Genomic DNA, 18,897 nt, shown 5'->3' on the forward strand with positions numbered 1-18,897 from the left:
AATATTATGGAAAAGATAATATACTCCATATACATCCTGTATTATGTGAAATGAAGCCACTAGGTTTACTGGGCCAGTCATTAGATTCACTTTATCTTTCAAAGAAAATTATACCTAAAGAAATTCAGATAATATACATTAGCCCTCATCATATTTTTTCTCACGAAACCAATGGCCAAATTACAGCTGATTTACTCTTAGGTGGTTTCAAGAATAATATTACGCCACTTTATCTCTTAAATGAACATGATCTAAGGGGGCATATCAAACGCAAAAATTCGGAAAAATCGAATATTTTTGAAAAATTTATAAAAATACTACAACGTTCTGGCAACACTTTGGCGCAAACACGATAATGTTATGATATAAATTAAAGTATTTATGGTACATTTCCATGCGTAATTGTGCAGAATCCGGTGCCCCGCGGCTGTGGCGCGCCAAGAGTATTGCGTCGTACGTTCTAAACGTCAATTTTTTCGTAATAACGTCGGAAATAACTATGTATATATGACAACAAATATACACTAATTGGCAACCGTCTCCTAGTGAAGGTGAGTGAGGTACCCAGCTACAGTCACATGGTGTGTCCTGTTGAGAGTGGAGGTGTCGACGCGCGCTCCATTTTGGCTCCTGAAATCTCGCTTTAGTAGCGTCTAGTGCACAATGACCTATAAACGGAGAACTCGGAAGACAAAGGAAGCCAATTTGGCACGCGGTCGCCGTCTTTGGCAGGAAAAAGAGCCGCTGTAGCACAAGGGAGAGTTATATCAAGTGAGGATGTAGGCGGCCTCCCCGCCTCAGCTGTGAGAGGCCTGACGCCGCCGCCACACGCCTCGACCCTCCTCACACACACTCCTCAGCCCCTCGATGTGTGTGGACCGGCCACGACAGTGCCATCTACATCTACTGGTGTGGCAGTGCCATCTACATCTACTGATGTGGCAGTGCCATCTACATCTACTGGTGTGGCAGTGCCATCTACTGGTGTGGCTGGTGTTGCAGTGCCATCTACTGCTGTGGCTGGTGTTGCAGTGCCACCTTGAGGACCCACAATTCGGACCAATTTCAATAGGTTAGTATCTTTTAGTGTTATAATTTGGTATTTTGTAATAATTGTAATATGTATGTGCAGGATATATATATGTATAATTTTTTATTTTTTTATTTTTTTTTTTATTTTTTTTTTTTCGTTTGTTATCAGGGGATGTGCATGGAACTTGCACACCTTGCTCAATGGATGCCTATCTGCAAGGGTGCCAATTATGAACAAAATCTGTCGAAGTCAAGCTCAGCAACAGGTGGCCGAACTTTGATCTTATTTTATTCAGGTAAGTAATTTACAACTTCAAAGTACTTCATAGCTTTCATTTATTAATCAATTTACATGCAAATTACACCTTATATGTAGAGTTCGTGCTTCTACAAAACCTAGTAGACCTTTTAGTCCAAAGTCCATTTGTTGATTTTATAAAAATTTATAAACATCATATATTGCATATTTTTGGAAGGGTAATTTTGAAAAATTATATTATTGCACTAAACACTTTATTGATAAAACTGATCACTACAATCCTTTATTATGTGCTAATTTTAATATCTGAGTGTTATAGAAATGATTTTAGTTGACAAATGTGGTCCCTAAAATTATTTGAAAATGTTGAAAATTCGTTGCATAATACGTTGTGTATTTTTTTTCTCCTTTTCTGTTTAGGGTGTGATGGTGAAACTTGGACCAGTTGCAGCGCTTTCTATAACCATTTCATAAATAAATTTATAAGCAAATTGAACAATTTTTAATTTCACCGTGATATGCCCCCTAAATTCCCTTGTTGCAAATCCCTCTCACAGATTTAGACTTATAGATGGTCGATCGGTAGAAATGTTTGATAATATGTGGAAGCTAGGAACTAATGATTGTGCAATTGATAGTAAAGATCATAATAATGATTTATTGGGAATTCGTCCCATTTTGGGCTTGTGTGATTTATTTTCTATTTCTAAGCGTTTAATATATTTAACCCAATTGAGCGATTTGATCAATAAAATTCACCAAGTATTTAATATAATTAAATATTTTCCCTATCTAATACATCCATATCGTTTGCTGGTTTCTGAAACAGGGAAATTTTATATTATGTCATTTAGTCTCCTTCATTATTTATTTTCACCTCATGCTGAAACCAAAAAAATTAAAGATATTGTGTTTTGTCATCCCCAATCTTTAATACAACGTACTGAAAATATTGAAAATCTTGAAAGTAATACTCTAAATAGAATCAAAGTTAAATGCAATGAAAATTTAATAATAGCTAGCAAAGACTTCAAAATATATCATAATTATTTAGCTCAAAGTAATTGTCGTCTACTTCTCGATATGTTACACTCTCTATTTGTAACTATTATATGGATTGCTAATGGTGGAGGAGTTATACATAAACAACATACATTGGTACGCAATTATTTGACCTTACAAGGGAATATTACCCTAAAACCCACCCACCCCCAAAATCCATATAAAGTTACATCACGAAAACCTATTCATAATCCTAGACTACCTTCTTCTTCCCAACCACCATCTCAACTTGAACTAACATCATCTCCACCATCACCGTTATCTAATAATGTTAATCAACAACTGAATTGCCAGAATCCATATGGTTTATGTCATGTACAGATTATTTACAGCTCATTCCATACAGATGAAATCAAATGTAATGTGGCTCAACATGTTCATAATTATGGTTGCCTTCATTTGTTGAATTATACTCCAACAGTTCTTGAGGAAGCCTTTAGTGAAACATTAACATCACACAGAGATAATATTCTAACTGATGTAATTGAAAATGAGATCAATATAATTTTAGCATTTATATCACAGATAAAAAAGGAGCTCGAGTCAACAATAATTTAATATATATATATACTAAATACCCTGAGATTATCTTGAGATGATTTAGGGACTATTTAGTGTCCCCACGGACCGGTCCTAGACCAGGCTTATTTCTACCCCCAGGAAGCAGCCCCTGACAGCACTGCTATGTAACAGGGGTATCAGGGTGAAAGACGATATCCAATGTTCGTATCCACTCAGCTGTGTGGTGGTCTAAATGGAAGATTATTCATGTGTAGATTCGAACTGAGGATAGTCGTGACCCCTGCAGGTAACCCCACATATTGACTAGATGACCGTCGTATCAAAACTAACACAACTAAGTCAACAAGAATGTTGTTTCGTTTAATATATAATATAATTATTAGTATACATTATTAGTTTAGATGTGCGAGACATTTTTTTATATAAAATAAAATAATAATGTCACTATCAAATTCCTTATATATTATAATATTTATGATATTTTTAATTGTGATCTTTTTAATTATATATTTATATTATTCAAGAAATAGGTCAACAATTTCAACTCAGCATCCTCAACTGTCAATGAATTTCATTACAAAAACAAATACTAAACCTGCTGGTCTGTATGTTGTCTTTGAAAGTAAGTATTATATGGACCAAAATCGTGGTTACGATATGATTTCTCATGTAAATACAGTTAATTGTAATGATGATACAACAATTAATCCTAATGATGAAAATAATAATGTATTTTGTAAATTTGATACATCCATATTTGATCAATTTAGAAAAGAGAATTGGTATTTTAATACCTTAACACCGATAATTTTATTATCTATTCGTAATCTTCCAAATTTTTTACCTAATGTATATGATAGAATTGAAGATCTTCCACTCTCTTCAGATCATGAGATTACAAGCCTGCGTGAAAATATGAAGAAAAGCTCAATTGCTAATGGTAATAAGTTACCAAAATGTGTATGGGTATCTTGTTCACATATTTGGGTTAATAGTCCAAACAAATATACTCCGCAAGGTTTTCCTGTTTATTATTTTCCAACCAAGGAACATATAGATGGATATTATGCCCCACTTCTTCCTATTCAATTGAAACTTAGCCCAGGTGAAAATATTATAAAATGTAAAATGTGGGCAAAAAATATTAATATAATGAGTGATCCATTTGCTGTGGTTAAATTTAGGATCACGGTTAAAATGTAGGATTTATAATACTATAAAGCATGATATACTACCCTGTTTAAATATTATTACTAAAAAGATAATTATATAAAAAATAAGGTATGTAGATTTTTTCTTGTGGAACAAATTATTCATTCTACTCTTGTATCAACACATCTTTATATATTTCTGAGCTTATAATATACAAAGAACTATTTTTTTTTATCATTTTCAGATAATTATAAAATGATGGTGATATTGGTTCTATTTGTTCTTCAAGATCCCAACTGTCAACAAGGGTGGCGCAGTTGCTTTTTTTTTTTTTTGTAAACCATGAAAAAGCAATATGAAATCTACCCCAGAAAATATTCTGTTATAATACTAACAGCCCCAAAAAATATAATTCAAGTGTGGGATAAAATTGTCATATGGAGAAATAATTTAAAAATAAAAGTGGAATTTTTACAAAACTTTAATCCAACAATCAACTTGTATCATTTAGTGGAAAATTCATTTTTACTTATATTAGATAATGTTTCATCGATAAATGTAAGAAAAACATTTGCCGACGTATTAATTGATCTTCAAAACAGTGAAATAATTATTATAAAATGTGCTTCAATTACTTGGCCCTCAATAAATAAAGTGGAAAACTTTAATTTAAAACATTTTGAAGATGTTAAGATTATTTTAAGTATGAATGACTGGGAACGAAATTATGTATTGGTAAATAAGTACCTTTCATATCAATTTGCAGACATTAGTATTAAACATCATTTAAAATCTTTAAATATTTTAACAGAAGATATAGGGAGTATCAATTCAGAAAAATTGAGAGCAAATCTACTTGATACTTGGAACAATGAAATACCCCCTATATACCCTTCTGAAGTTCTCCCAGAGAGTGAATATACTGTTACTGAAGTAAATAGCAACAAACGCAGCAGTGAGTCACAATCAGGTTCAATTGGTATGGCTTCAAAACATAGGAAGTATTACTGCCTGGTGTTATAATGGTAACTGCTCATTGGGAAGCGTGTCAAAGAAAAGCAGCACAAGACACTGCCAGAGTAATAAGCTCCAGCCCTGTCAACGAAAGGAGCAAGGTTATTTTGTCTGCTCTCTTCATGTTACTAGGTCATAAGCCAAATTTTAACAAAATTCATATATTTTTCCAGTAATGTTCTACCCTATCCTATCATAACATTAACCTAAACTAACACAATTAAGTCAATAAATCATGATTATAATGTAATATAATAGTAATAATTCAAATAAATAAATTGGAAACAAATTATCGAAAATAAAGAAAAGCACTCAGCCTACTATACAAGACCTGATTAACCTAATAAGCCAAGTTTTCATGAATTAATTGTTTTTCGACTACCTAACCTACCTAACCTAACGTAACCTAACTTTTTCGGCTACCTAACCATATATATATATATATATATATATATATATATATATATATATATATATATATATATATATATATATATATATATATATATATATATATATATATATATATATATATATATATATATATATGTATATATATATATATATATATATATATATATTTATATATATATATATATATATATATATATATATATATATATATATATATATATATATATATATATATATATATATATATATATTAGTATATTTTGGTAGCAGTCTTTCCTGTAGACATATATTATTAAATATGACCGAAAAAGTAAGATTAATAATTCTAACACGAATTTTCTCAATCTTTCGTACATTACGCTTCACTGTTGGAGGTAAATCAAAAATTAATTCTCCAAAATTCATTTTTATTTCTTGTCTGACGCGACACGGGCGCGTTTCGTAAAACTTATTACATTTTCAAAGACTTTAGTTCACAAATACACAACTGAATAGAACTTACGTATCTCCGATTTTATATCTACATTTGAGTGAGGTGGGAGGGGTGATGTCGCATTAACACAAGACAGAACAAGAGGGGATATTAATAGAGTATTAAAAGTATCAACACAAGACAGAACACAAACAATGGGTATTGAATAGAAGTGTTTGTAGAAAGCCTATTGGTCCATATTTCTTGATGCTTCTATATTGGAGCAGAGTCTTGAGGTGGGTAGAATATAGTTGTGCAATAATTGGCTGTTGATTGCTGGTGTTGACTTCTTGATGTGTAACATCAAGAAGTTACACATCAAGAAGTCAACACCAGCAATCAACAGCCAATTATTGCACAACTATATTCTACCCACCACAAGACTCCGCTCCAATATAGAAGCATCAAGAAATATGGACCAATAGGCTTTCTACAAACACTTCTATTCAATACCCATTGTTTGTGTTCTGTCTTGTGTTGATACTTTTAATACCCTATTAATATCCCCTCTTGTTCTGTCTTGTGTTAATGCCACATCACCCCTCCCACCTCACTCAAATGTAGATATAAAATCGGAGATACGTAAGTTCTATTCAGTTGTGTATTTGTGAACTAAAGTCTTTGAAAATGTAATAAGTTTTACGAAACGCGCCCGTGTCGCGTCAGACAAGAAATAAAAATGAATTTTGGAGAATTAATTTTTGATTTACCTCCAACAGTGAAGCATAATGTACGAAAGATTGAGAAAATTCGTGTTAGAATTATTAATCTTACTTTTTCGGTCATATTTAATAATATATATATATATATATATATATATATATATATATATATATATATATATATATATATATATATATATATATATATATATATATATATATATATATATATATATATATGTATATATATATATATATATATATATATATATATATATATATATATATATATATATATATGTATATATATATATATATATATAAATATATATATATATATATATATATATATATATATATATATATATATATATATATATATATATATATATATATATATGTGTGTATATGTATATATATATATATATATATATATATATATATATATATATATATATATATATATATATATATATATATATATATATATATATATATATTATTAAATATGACCGAAAAAGTAAGATTAATAATTCTAACACGAATTTTCTCAATCTTTCGTACATTACGCTTCACTGTTGGAGGTAAATCAAAAATCACTTCTCCAAAATTCATTTTTATTTCTAGTCTGACGCGACACGGGCGCGTTTCGTAAAACTTATTACATTTTCAAAGACTTCACAAATACACAACTGATTAGAACTTGCGTTTCCCTGATTTTATATCTACATTTGAGTGAGGTGGGAAGGATGATGTGGCATTAACACAAGACAGAACACTAGGGGATATTAATAGGGTATTAAAAGTATCAACACAAGACAGAACAGAAACAATGGGTATTGAATAGAAGTGTTTGTAGAAAGCCTATTGGTCCATATCTCTTGATGCTTCTATATTGGAGCGGAGTCTTGAGGTGGGTAGAATATAGTTGTGCAATAATTGGCTGTTGATTGCTGGTGTTGACTTCTTGATGTGTAGTGCCTCGCAAACGTCAAGCCGCCTGCTATCGCTGTATCTATCGATGATTTCTGTGTTGTTTACTAGGATTTCTCTGGCGATGGTTTGGTTATGGGAAGAGATTATATGTTCCTTAATGGAGCCCTGTTGCTTATGCAACAGGGCTCCATGCCCTGTTGAACTCCATGCCCATGAACTAACAACATTGTATGGAGGACCTATGGCAATTCCACGACCAAGAGATGGCTTCCTGAACCTTGCAGGAATTAACCTCACTGAGGACCAAGTCACTCTCCTAAATCTGGGCATAAACTGTCATGTTATGTCCAGACCGAGTGAAATGGCCCGGAAAGTAGAGTTGGAAATTCTGTTGGACGACATATTCGACCTCGAGACACAAAAGAAGGTCACTACCAAAGATACCTTACAAGCAGAACTAATTGCAGAAGGAGGAAAGAATCGAGGCAACTACAGAAGCACCATACTGTCCCCCGAGCTTAAAGCGGCAGCTAAAAGCCTTCGTGAGAACAAGGAGATAGTTGTCAGGAGAGGTGACAAGTCGCCAATATATGTCATTCTTAAAAAAGACGAATATCTGGCGAAAATGAACATCATACTCTCTGACCAAACTAAGTTCCAAAGGGTAACGAAGGACACTACAGCCGAATTAAAAGCAAAGGTCAACAAACTGATCGAAACTGTGAACGCCAAGAAATCCGGACTCCACCTGCCAAAGATCATTGGGGAATATAAACCTGGATATGCGTATGGAAATGTCAAGACGCACAAGCCTGGAAACCCACTTCGGCCAATCATTAGCCAGATACCCACACCCACGTACAGACTGGCGAAGCGACTCAACGGCCTGCTGACTCCTTATGTTCCTTGCGCCTTCAGCCTGAAGTCTCCAAAGGAATTTGTGGACTTACTGCGGGGCGCACGGGCCACAGGGATAAGAGCCTCGTTGGACGTAGAATCGCTGTTTACCAACGTACCTGTGGACGAGACAATCGGAATGATAGCCGACAGAGTGTATCGTGATCCAGCCTGTACTCCTCTTGACATGCCAGAAAGTATTCTGAGGAAACTACTCCAAGCTTGTACTAAAAAGGCACCCTTCTTGAGCCCGGATGGGCACATGTATAAGCAAGTAGATGGGGTCGCCATGGGTTCTCCCCTAAGTGTCCTGTTTGCAAACTTCTACATGGGTACCATCGAGCAAAAAGTCTTAGTCGACATGAACTTGAAACCGGCCATATACTGCAGGTATGTTGACGACATTTTTACACAGGTACCTGATGTCAGACATCTGCAGGAGCTGAAGGAGGCATTTGAGCAGAGTTCCGTGCTGCGTTTCACTTACGAGACGGAAAAGGATGGGAAGCTGCCTTTTCTAGATGTAACAGTCATGGAAAAGGGCGGAGGTTTCCACACTGCAGTCTACACAAAGGAAACAAACATAGGAATGTGCCTAAATGCCAACAGCGACTGCCCTGACAGGTACAAGAGGAGTGTTGTTAACGCATACGTCGACCGTGCTCTCAGCCATAGCTCAGAATGGAAGCAAGTCGACGAAGAACTCTGTAGGGTAAGGCAGGTCCTAGTCAATAACGGCTTCTCCAATGGTTTCATCGAAGACATCATAAGAAGGAAAGTGAAAAGCCATGCAACCTCCGAAGAGACAACTAACACAGCACCTATACCCCCTATTAGACTATTTTACAGGAACTTCTTTTCCACAGCTCATAAAATGGAGGAAAGGGTCCTGAAAGATATTGTTAATAGAAACGTTATCCCTACAGACAAAAATCAGAGGATACAACTGACGATTTACTATAAAACCAGAAAAACGGCCAGCCTACTCATGAGAAACTCTCCAGACACAAAACAGAACGCTTTAAAAGAGACTAACGTCGTCTATGCCTTCAAATGCCCACTTGGGGACTGTAAGCTCCAAAAAACCCAGTATATAGGCAGGACAACAACATCTCTTTCTAGACGTTTAACGATTGCATAAGCAACAGGGCTCCATTAAGGAACATATAATCTCTTCCCATAACCAAACCATCGCCAGAGAAATCCTAGTAAACAACACAGAAATCATCGATAGATACAGCGATAGCAGGCGGCTTGACGTTTGCGAGGCACTACACATCAAGAAGTCAACACCAACAATCAACAGCCAATTATTGCACAACTATATTCTACCCACCTCAAGACTCCGCTCCAATATAGAAGCATCAAGAAATATGGACCAATAGGCTTTCTACAAACACTTCTATTCAATACCCATTGTTTCTGTTCTGTCTTGTGTTGATACTTTTAATACCCTATTAATATCCCCTAGTGTTCTGTCTTGTGTTAATGCCACATCATCCTTCCCACCTCACTCAAATGTAGATATAAAATCAGGGAAACGCAAGTTCTAATCAGTTGTGTATTTGTGAAGTCTTTGAAAATGTAATAAGTTTTACGAAACGCGCCCGTGTCGCGTCAGACTAGAAATAAAAATGAATTTTGGAGAAGTGATTTTTGATTTACCTCCAACAGTGAAGCGTAATGTACGAAAGATTGAGAAAATTCGTGTTAGAATTATTAATCTTACTTTTTCGGTCATATTTAATAATATATGTCTACAGGAAAGACTGCTACCAAAATATACTAATATATATATATATATATATATATATATATATATATATATATATATATATATATATATATATATATATATATATATATATATATATATATATATATATATATATATATATATATATATGTCGTACCTAGTAGCCAGAACGCACTTCTTTGCCTACTATGTAAGGCCCGATTTGCCTAATAAGCCAAGTTTTCATGAAATAATTGTTTTTCAACTACCTAACCTACCTAACCTAACCTAACCTAACTTTTTCGGCTACCTAACCTAACCTAACCAATAAAGATAGGTTAGGTTAGGTAGGGTTGGTTAGGTTCGGTCATATATCTACGTTAACTTTAACTCCATTTAAAAAAATTGACCTCATACATAATGAAATGGGTAGCTTTATCATTTCATAAAAAAAAAATTAGACAAAATATATTAATTCAGGAAAACTTGGCTTATTAGGCAAATCAGGCCTTGCATAGTAGGCCGAGAAGTGCGTTCTGGCTACTAGGTACGACATATATATATATATATATATATGTCGTACCTAGTAGCCAGAACTCACTTCTCAGCTTACTATGCGAGGCCCGATTTGCCTAATAAGCCAAGTTTTACTGAATTAATATATTTTCTCTAATTTTTTTCTTATGAAATGATAAAGCTACCCATTTCATTATGTATGAGGTCAATTTTTTTTATTGGAGTTAAAATTGACGTAGATATATGACCGAACCTAACCAACCCTACCTAACCTAACCTAACCTATCTTTATAGGTTAGGTTAGGTTAGGTAGCCGAAAACGTTAGGTTAGGTTAGGTTAGGTAGGTTAGGTTGTCGAAAAAACATTAATTCATGAAAACTAGGCTTATTAGGCAAATCAGGCCTTGCATAGTAGGCTGAGAAGTGAGTTCTGGCTACTAGGTACGACATATATATATATATATATATATATATATATATATATATATATATATATATATATATATATATATATATATATATATATATATATGTGTGTGTGTATGTATATGTATATATATATATATATATATATATATATATATATATATATATATATATATATATATATATATATATATATATATATATATATATATATATGTATGTGTACCTATTTTAGTTTACATAAAATATAGGATGGAAGAACATGTACGTAGTAAATTTCTCTCTTTTTTACTCAAAATTCAATAATTTCATTCGTTTATTATGCTATGATAGTGAACACAATGTTAAAATAAATATTTTATTTATTTATGTATATATTTTTTTCAGATGATTGAACCCTTTTTGATTAAAAATCCAGGACGTTTTACACTGTTCCCAATTAAAAATCATGATATCTTTAAAATGTATAAGAAGGCGCTAGCATCATTTTGGACAGTTGAAGAAGTAGACTTGTCAAAGGATATTGTAGATTGGGAACAGAAACTTAATGAAGAGGAACGTCACTTCATTTCACATGTTCTAGCATTTTTTGCTGCATCAGATGGTATCGTCAATGAAAATCTTGTTGAACGTTTCTGCCAAGAAGTACAAATACCAGAAGTGAGGTGTTTTAATGGTTTTCAGATTGCCATGGAAAATATTCACAATGAAATGTACAGTTTACTTATTAATACATACATAAAAGATTTACAGGAGCAGAACAGATTATTTAATGCTATTGAAACGCTGCCAGCTGTTAAGAAAAAAGCTGATTGAGCTCTAAGGTGGATTACCAATAGAACGGCAACATATGCCGAACGTATTGTTGCCTTTGCTGCAGTAGAGGGTATTTTCTTTAGTGGTTCATTTGCTGCAATATTTTGGTTAAAAAAACGTGGTTTAATGCCAGGTCTAACCTTCAGTAATGAACTGATTTCCAGAGATGAAGGGTTACACACAGATTTTGCTTGCTTGATATTTAAGTACTTGATTAATAAGCCTGATCAGAAATATGTATATTCTATCATTGATAATGCTGTGAAGATTGAACAATAATTTTTAACAGATGCCTTGCCAATCAAACTTATTGGTATGAACTGTGATCTAATGGGGAAGTATATAGAATTTGTGGCTGACCGACTTCTCTTTGAACTTGGTTATAAGAAACTTTATAATGTAGAAAATCCATTTGACTTTATGGAAAATATCTCATTAGAAGGGAAAACTAATTTTAAAAAAAAAAAAAGTAAGTGAATATCAAAAATATGGTGTAATGAATTCAGATCAATACAGTTTTTTTACATTAGATTCAGACTTTTAGTTAATTAGTTGATGGATGGAATAGAACATGTTTTTTTTTATATAGAATATAAATAATTTAATATAAAAATAAAAATAAAAATATTTATCTATTATCTTTTACTATTTTACTTATCATATTTATATTTTGACTTGATGAATAATGAATTAAATACCTTATATTCTCTCTTTCCATTAATTACAAGACTACAAAATATGAGGTATGTAATTATGGACATAATAACCAAACCATAATCTTCTTTATAAAATATCAACATATCACATGATTACCAAGCAGTGCTACTATCGTCCGATGTAAACACCATGTTTGGTTATCGCCATTGAATCAACTTTTCTATTTTATATTCACCAATGAATATAATTCAAAGAGAGAAATGAATCATTACATTAAGTTCCATGCAATATGCTGGTGATACAATATATAAGAGCCTCCGTATCCAGTCCAGTCAACCAGTATGCCAGAATCCTGTTCAGTAGTAATACGGGCTACTGTGAAATGGAGCTATCCAAGGAATCTTGTGGTGTAAGTACCTAAAAGTTATTTTATGATAAGCATGATGAAGCTTTGGACACTATATTATAATAAATAAATAAATAATGTCTCAGGTGCATTTGTGATGAAATCTAATCTTTCTAGGATGATATTAGCGATATCAGTCAGGGAGCCGAAGAGAAGAAGATAAAAGAGAAAAAAGATACTACTTCAACTAGCAAGTCTATTATTGTTAAAATAGAAAACCATATCCATTCCAATGATGAAAATGTGGCTTTGAGAAAGTTGGTTAATATAACGCCTGAGACTATATCAAAAAAACAACGTTATTGTGAAATTAATACTCAAAGTTTATTACAAATATTAGAGTGGTTTGCTAACCACGATGGAACCGATGTGTTGCTGTATGAATTTGCCCACAGTGCATCATGTCAAAAAAAAACTTGTACCCCGATTTGTCTAATGTTTCGCCGGGTTCGTCATCATGTAGTAGTTTCTAGACATCCACATTGTTCTGTGTTAATCTTATATTCAACCCTCTTGCATACACATGTGTCTTCATGTGTTAATGATGATTGTGGGTTGCCTGCTTGTCATAGACTGAAAACCACCAGATCAACTATAAAGTTTCGTCTTGCCAAAAAGAAGTGTGGTTTTTAACTCAATGTTGTCTGCTGGATATATATTATTGTTAAAATTTTTAATTCGACCTATCAACAGAAGCGCATTATGATATTGATTTAAGTGGTTTTTTTTGTTTGTTTTTTTCCATAATATTTGACAAACGAACCTCTGTGAAGAAAAGACGCTTTCCTATTTCTGCAACGGAGGCCTGCCGCTGGATATTTATTGATTTGTACTAGTTAGTGATATGTTGTATTGAATGTTTTCTTCATACCACTGACTAGTTAAATTAATATATATTTACAAACATAAGGCAATTGTGATCTGTTATAGGTCATTTGGTGAGATGGTGTGTTAAATGGTTTCACCATAATGTGTGAGGATTCGATGAACATTGTTTTTATTTCACTGGTCGAATCCAATAGGGGCAATCATCAGTTTCAGATGCTTCACCAACAACCGGGCTCATCATCAATGGCATTACATATTGCAATCTGTGCTCCTTCCTACTTCAATAATGAAAATGATGAGGTCTTGCGAAAGTGGAATCAACTTCAAGCTTTTTGGGGGTTTGGTAAAGGTAAATATGTGGAGTTTTTTTTTTCGATGAGGTAGTGAGTAAACCATTATGGAAAACTTAGTAGATTTGACTAGTTGTTTATAACATTGTAAAATGTATATAATTAAAATAAAGTATAATTTTATGAATTTTATTCCAGGTTATTATTCGTCCAATATGTCACCTGTAGAGTTCACATCTGAAAATCCATATTGTCGTTTCAAAGTAGTTTGCTATACAAAAATTCCCAATTATCGTAATGAAGATGGTATTGTGCAAATTATAATTGGAAGGGGCCTTTCAGAAATGGAGTAAGTAATTAATAATCATATACTTGTATAATATTCTAATAATTTTTCAGTGTTAAATATGACTAGGATCCGGGAACATTAAAAAATGTTTTTTTTTTTTTATTCTTCCAGGGCCTACAAACAGGAAGTTATTTCAGCATTGAGTATATTATTCGGAGGTAATGAAGTTGTTGTTAATGAAATTTTTGCTGCTGAAGTACCAAACAAAACGAACTTCAGATTTTACATTCAGCAAATTTTTCCTAATGGTAAAAGAATTTAAAGATTTTATAATGTTTTCCCTAATAATAATTAATATCATAAAAGATGATTTCAAGTATGGTATTATGCAAACTGCTCTATATTATATATATATACCTTCTAGGAGAGATTCAACGTGCATCTACCACTGACACCTTTAGTCATATGTTAAGAGCATCATACAATCCAATTTTTAAGGTAAGCCTAAGTAAGCCTTATTATAGCTTGCACCAATCTATTTCATAGGATTTGATATCAGTTTGGCTTAAATAATCAAATTAGCTTAAAAGGGACATTATTAATGGAACGTTTTTTGACAGACAGGCAGGTAGATAGCCAGACAGAGACAAAAATGCCTACTTTTTCTGTTTCAGAATTTGTTTATTGAACAGATTATTCCAATGTTGACTTTAACTGAACAACAAATGAAGAAATATCTTAATACACCGCAAAGAGGTAAATGATTTTGATATGACCAATCCATCTACTTATCGTGACATAATGACAAAAGTGAAGATATTACGGGGTATTTTTTTATTGTACCTACATTTGTGGAATTAAAAATTAAAATAAATTATTTATTGTTTATAGGAATTGATCCAGCATTGTGGGAACTGGGCACACGAAAAAATCCTGACCCAAAGAAATTGATACCTGTTGTAAAAGTGGGATTTCAGGAATTACAGAAACAGTTCAAGTATCAAGAAGAATATAGTAATAAACTTCATAATAGTATGAATATCATGGATGATATAAGACAATTAAGTTGTATGCAGACGACAATTAAAGCTGCCATTCAGAATTTTAAGTTGAAACAGACAAATATAATGCGCCGAGTTCTAAAATTGGTGTCAGCACAAGAGGTTGAAAGGAAAAAAAATCTACCACTAGAAGAAATAGAGGACCAGATTCGACTGCGATTAGAAAACTTGTATATGACTCTGCAGGACCTCAATGGATGTTTGAATGAACTAATGGCTCAGTCTATAAAGCCTGGCAGTTTTCCGCGAGCCCAACGGTATGGACTGGTTGTTGACAAAGTGCAGGATATATCACAATACCTAAAATGGCAGCAGGATGCACTTCAGGCTATAGTTAACATACTTAAGGAAGATATACAAGTGGTCGTTAACATAAAGAAGAACATCAGCTAAGTTTTGAGAGTTAAGGAAATTGGCTAACCGTCAACCAACTTCCCCAAACAACATTCAATCATTGGTAATTAACCCTATCATTGTTTTGCTTTTAACACCTCCCTTCACCCTTTCAGGGAGGGTATGATGCTACACTGAATTTTTTTGGTTCGTAACCAGCAACACAATGAACTGATGATATTTCACTCTCTCACATTGAATTGATGATAGTCAATAAATTACATTTTAGTCTAGTTCCTTAGTTTTTTTGTTTTTTTTTTGGTTTTCCACATACAATAAGTGCACTCTGCCCATTAGGCAAAGTATTATAATAATTTTGCTAGATATTGATGACACTGACATTTTAACGGAAACTTGAAATAATTGACCTAGAATGTAACAACAATGTTTGTGTTGTCTTACAGGAATAATTTAGTCAAATAAGCACAAACTGTAAACTGCCAGCTTAACCAAGAAAGCCTGCCAGTGATTGGTCAATATAAAATATTCAGAGTGTGAGGGTTAATATCAGAGTCAGTCGATTTTGCTCCAGCATGGAGGACACACCTACAATTTCCTCTCCATTAACATGTGGACAGAAACAACAAGAAAGAAGTGATAATAACAATACTAGTGTTGATGAAGAACCATTACTTTCATCATCCACGTCTTTACCTTTGGGACAAAAAGTTAATGAAGGGTGTGAGAGAGAAGAAGAGGTGATACAAAAAAAGGAATTTGAATTGAAAATTAGCCAAATGTTGGAAAAAGGTGGGCATGGAAGCCGGAAAATTTTCACTCGAGAAAAATTATCACAATACGTTGAGAAAGTCAAAAATGCTAAATTGAAACTGACTACAAAGACATCTCATGAATATGATCTATTGTCTCGATATGATGTCAAAAATCTATTTGGGGATGACGTCCTAGTAACCATCGACGAAACTGAACGAAGAATGAAGCGGGGGACCAAGCGTAAACTGACCAGTGACAATCGTCATTCTACTACGGCTGTAACAACAACAACAACAGCTGATCCTGGCCGGATGTGTCGTCGTTTCATACATCAAGGGCAATTGTATGATACGATTTATGATGCACACAGAGCAGTTTGTCACGGAGGAGAAAAAAGAACTTATTTTGAAGCAAGTAAAACCATCGCTAACGTCCCTCAACAATCGGTGAAACTCTTTATTTCACTCTGCCACATATGCAATTTGAAACGACTTCCTCGACGAAAAAAAGGGGTAATACGGCCCATTGTATCGACCAGTTTTGCGGAGCGAGGACAAATGGACTTAATAAATATGCAAAAAGAAGGTGGATGTGTGTATAAATATATTTTACATTATCAGGATCATTTAACAAAGTTTTCGGTTTTACGAGCTCTTCGCAGTAAACGGGCGATTGAAGTGGTACGCCACTTGCTCGATATATTTGCTCTATTGGGAGCCCCACGAATTTTGCAGAGCGATAACGGCCGTGAATTTGTGGCAGAGGTCATTCAAGAGCTAAAAAACGAAATGTGGCCCAACATGCTCCTCATTAATAGCAAACCTCGTCATCCACAGAGCCAAGGGAGCATTGAACGTGCGAATGGGGATGTAATCAAAATGCTTGGCAGTTGGATGTGTGAAAATCAAACGCGAGATTGGTCAGCTGGACTTCCCTTTGTGCAATTCACCAAAAACACAGCATATTCACGTGGAATTGGCATATCGCCTTACAAGGCAGTTTTTGGTATAGAACCGCCAATAGTTATGAAGATTCGTCTTTCGCCCTCAATATATAGCCAATTGTTCAATAACTGTCACTATGATGACAATGAAGAAGAAGAAGAAGAAGAAGAAGAAGAAGAAGACAAAGAGGATGAAGAAAAAAGAAGCAAAGAAGCAAAGGTAAAATTCCTTAATATTTATTGGTTTTGTTTTCAGTTCAACCTTGGAAAACAAGAGTCCTCAATTAATTTCTGTATACTAAATTTTTTTTTTATATAATTGCAGTATTCCCTGTCATCATCAAGTCCGCTGCTGCGTCAGATTTCTTCACCGTTGCCAGACATGGAAGAAATAATTTTTGATGAGGTTGAGGAGGTTACTGTTACTGTTGCTGCTGGTGCTACAACTGCCTCTACTTCCATATTATCCCTGCCACAAATACCGCCACCTTCATTACCCCCTATATTATCACCACCAACACCATCATCACCTGGTATTGTGCTGTCGCCTAAAGTAATAATAAATAGAAGATTATGTAATTTAGAAGATGGTAAACCTAATGATAATAATAATTCTGAAGTAATTAACGATTCATATAATTTACATATTGAAAATTTAGGAACTATTAGAAGCAAAGTTTATGAGCGTCAGATAACTAATGCCTCAAAAATGTTACAATTGTCATCGGCAAATGTAACACCTGTTAGCCTATATGATACTGTTAATGTGATAATACCTAAAGAAGATAGGGAAAACAAAACAGGAATGCGAACAATCAGTGGAATTATCATCGAAATAGACAATGAAAGAGATTTATATCGTGTAGCTACAAAATTTGGAACGATTAACCAATATCTATCAAGAAACGATTTTGATAAAACAATCGAAAGAATAATGCCAAACGAAATTAATAAGAATCAACAACTTGGGCTTCGTGAGATTGTTCGTAGACAATCAAATTACTTTCTCAGTGATAATAGACACCTGAAACAATTAGTATGCCACTGTAAACTTTTATCTTGTTTAAATCATAGATGTATTTGCAAAAGAAATAATCAGAAATGTACCAAAAAATGCCGGCATAATGAAAATTTATGTAAAAACTCATAGCACCAAAAAGTAAAATGCCGTTTCGCTCGTTTTTTAATATATATGTGGTTGGTTTGTTTAAATGCTCATCAGTAAAGAATTATATTTTGTATTTGGGCTTATTATTTATTACCAGTTCACAAACTGTTATTTTGATTGATTCTGACAGAGTATAGAACACAGGTGAGGAGACTAAAAATAATCTAATGAACTAAGCCTTATTAGGTAAATGGGGTCTTTCTTGCACAGTAGGCCGAGACGTTTGTTCTCTG

General features: G+C 33.4%; 1 long non-coding RNA gene and 1 pseudogene across 1 annotated transcript in view; one reads left to right on the forward strand and one right to left on the reverse strand.

The window, feature by feature from the left end:
• LOC138354202 (uncharacterized) overlaps positions 1-18,897 on the reverse strand; it is a 499,672-nt gene that overhangs the window by 314,453 nt on the left and 166,322 nt on the right. The window lies entirely within an intron of this gene.
• LOC138354200 (ribonucleoside-diphosphate reductase subunit M2 pseudogene) lies at positions 11,496-12,459 on the forward strand (annotated as a pseudogene).

This window comes from Procambarus clarkii, chromosome 62, assembly GCF_040958095.1.
Source record: "Procambarus clarkii isolate CNS0578487 chromosome 62, FALCON_Pclarkii_2.0, whole genome shotgun sequence".
NCBI classification, from domain to species: Eukaryota; Metazoa; Arthropoda; class Malacostraca; order Decapoda; family Cambaridae; genus Procambarus; species Procambarus clarkii.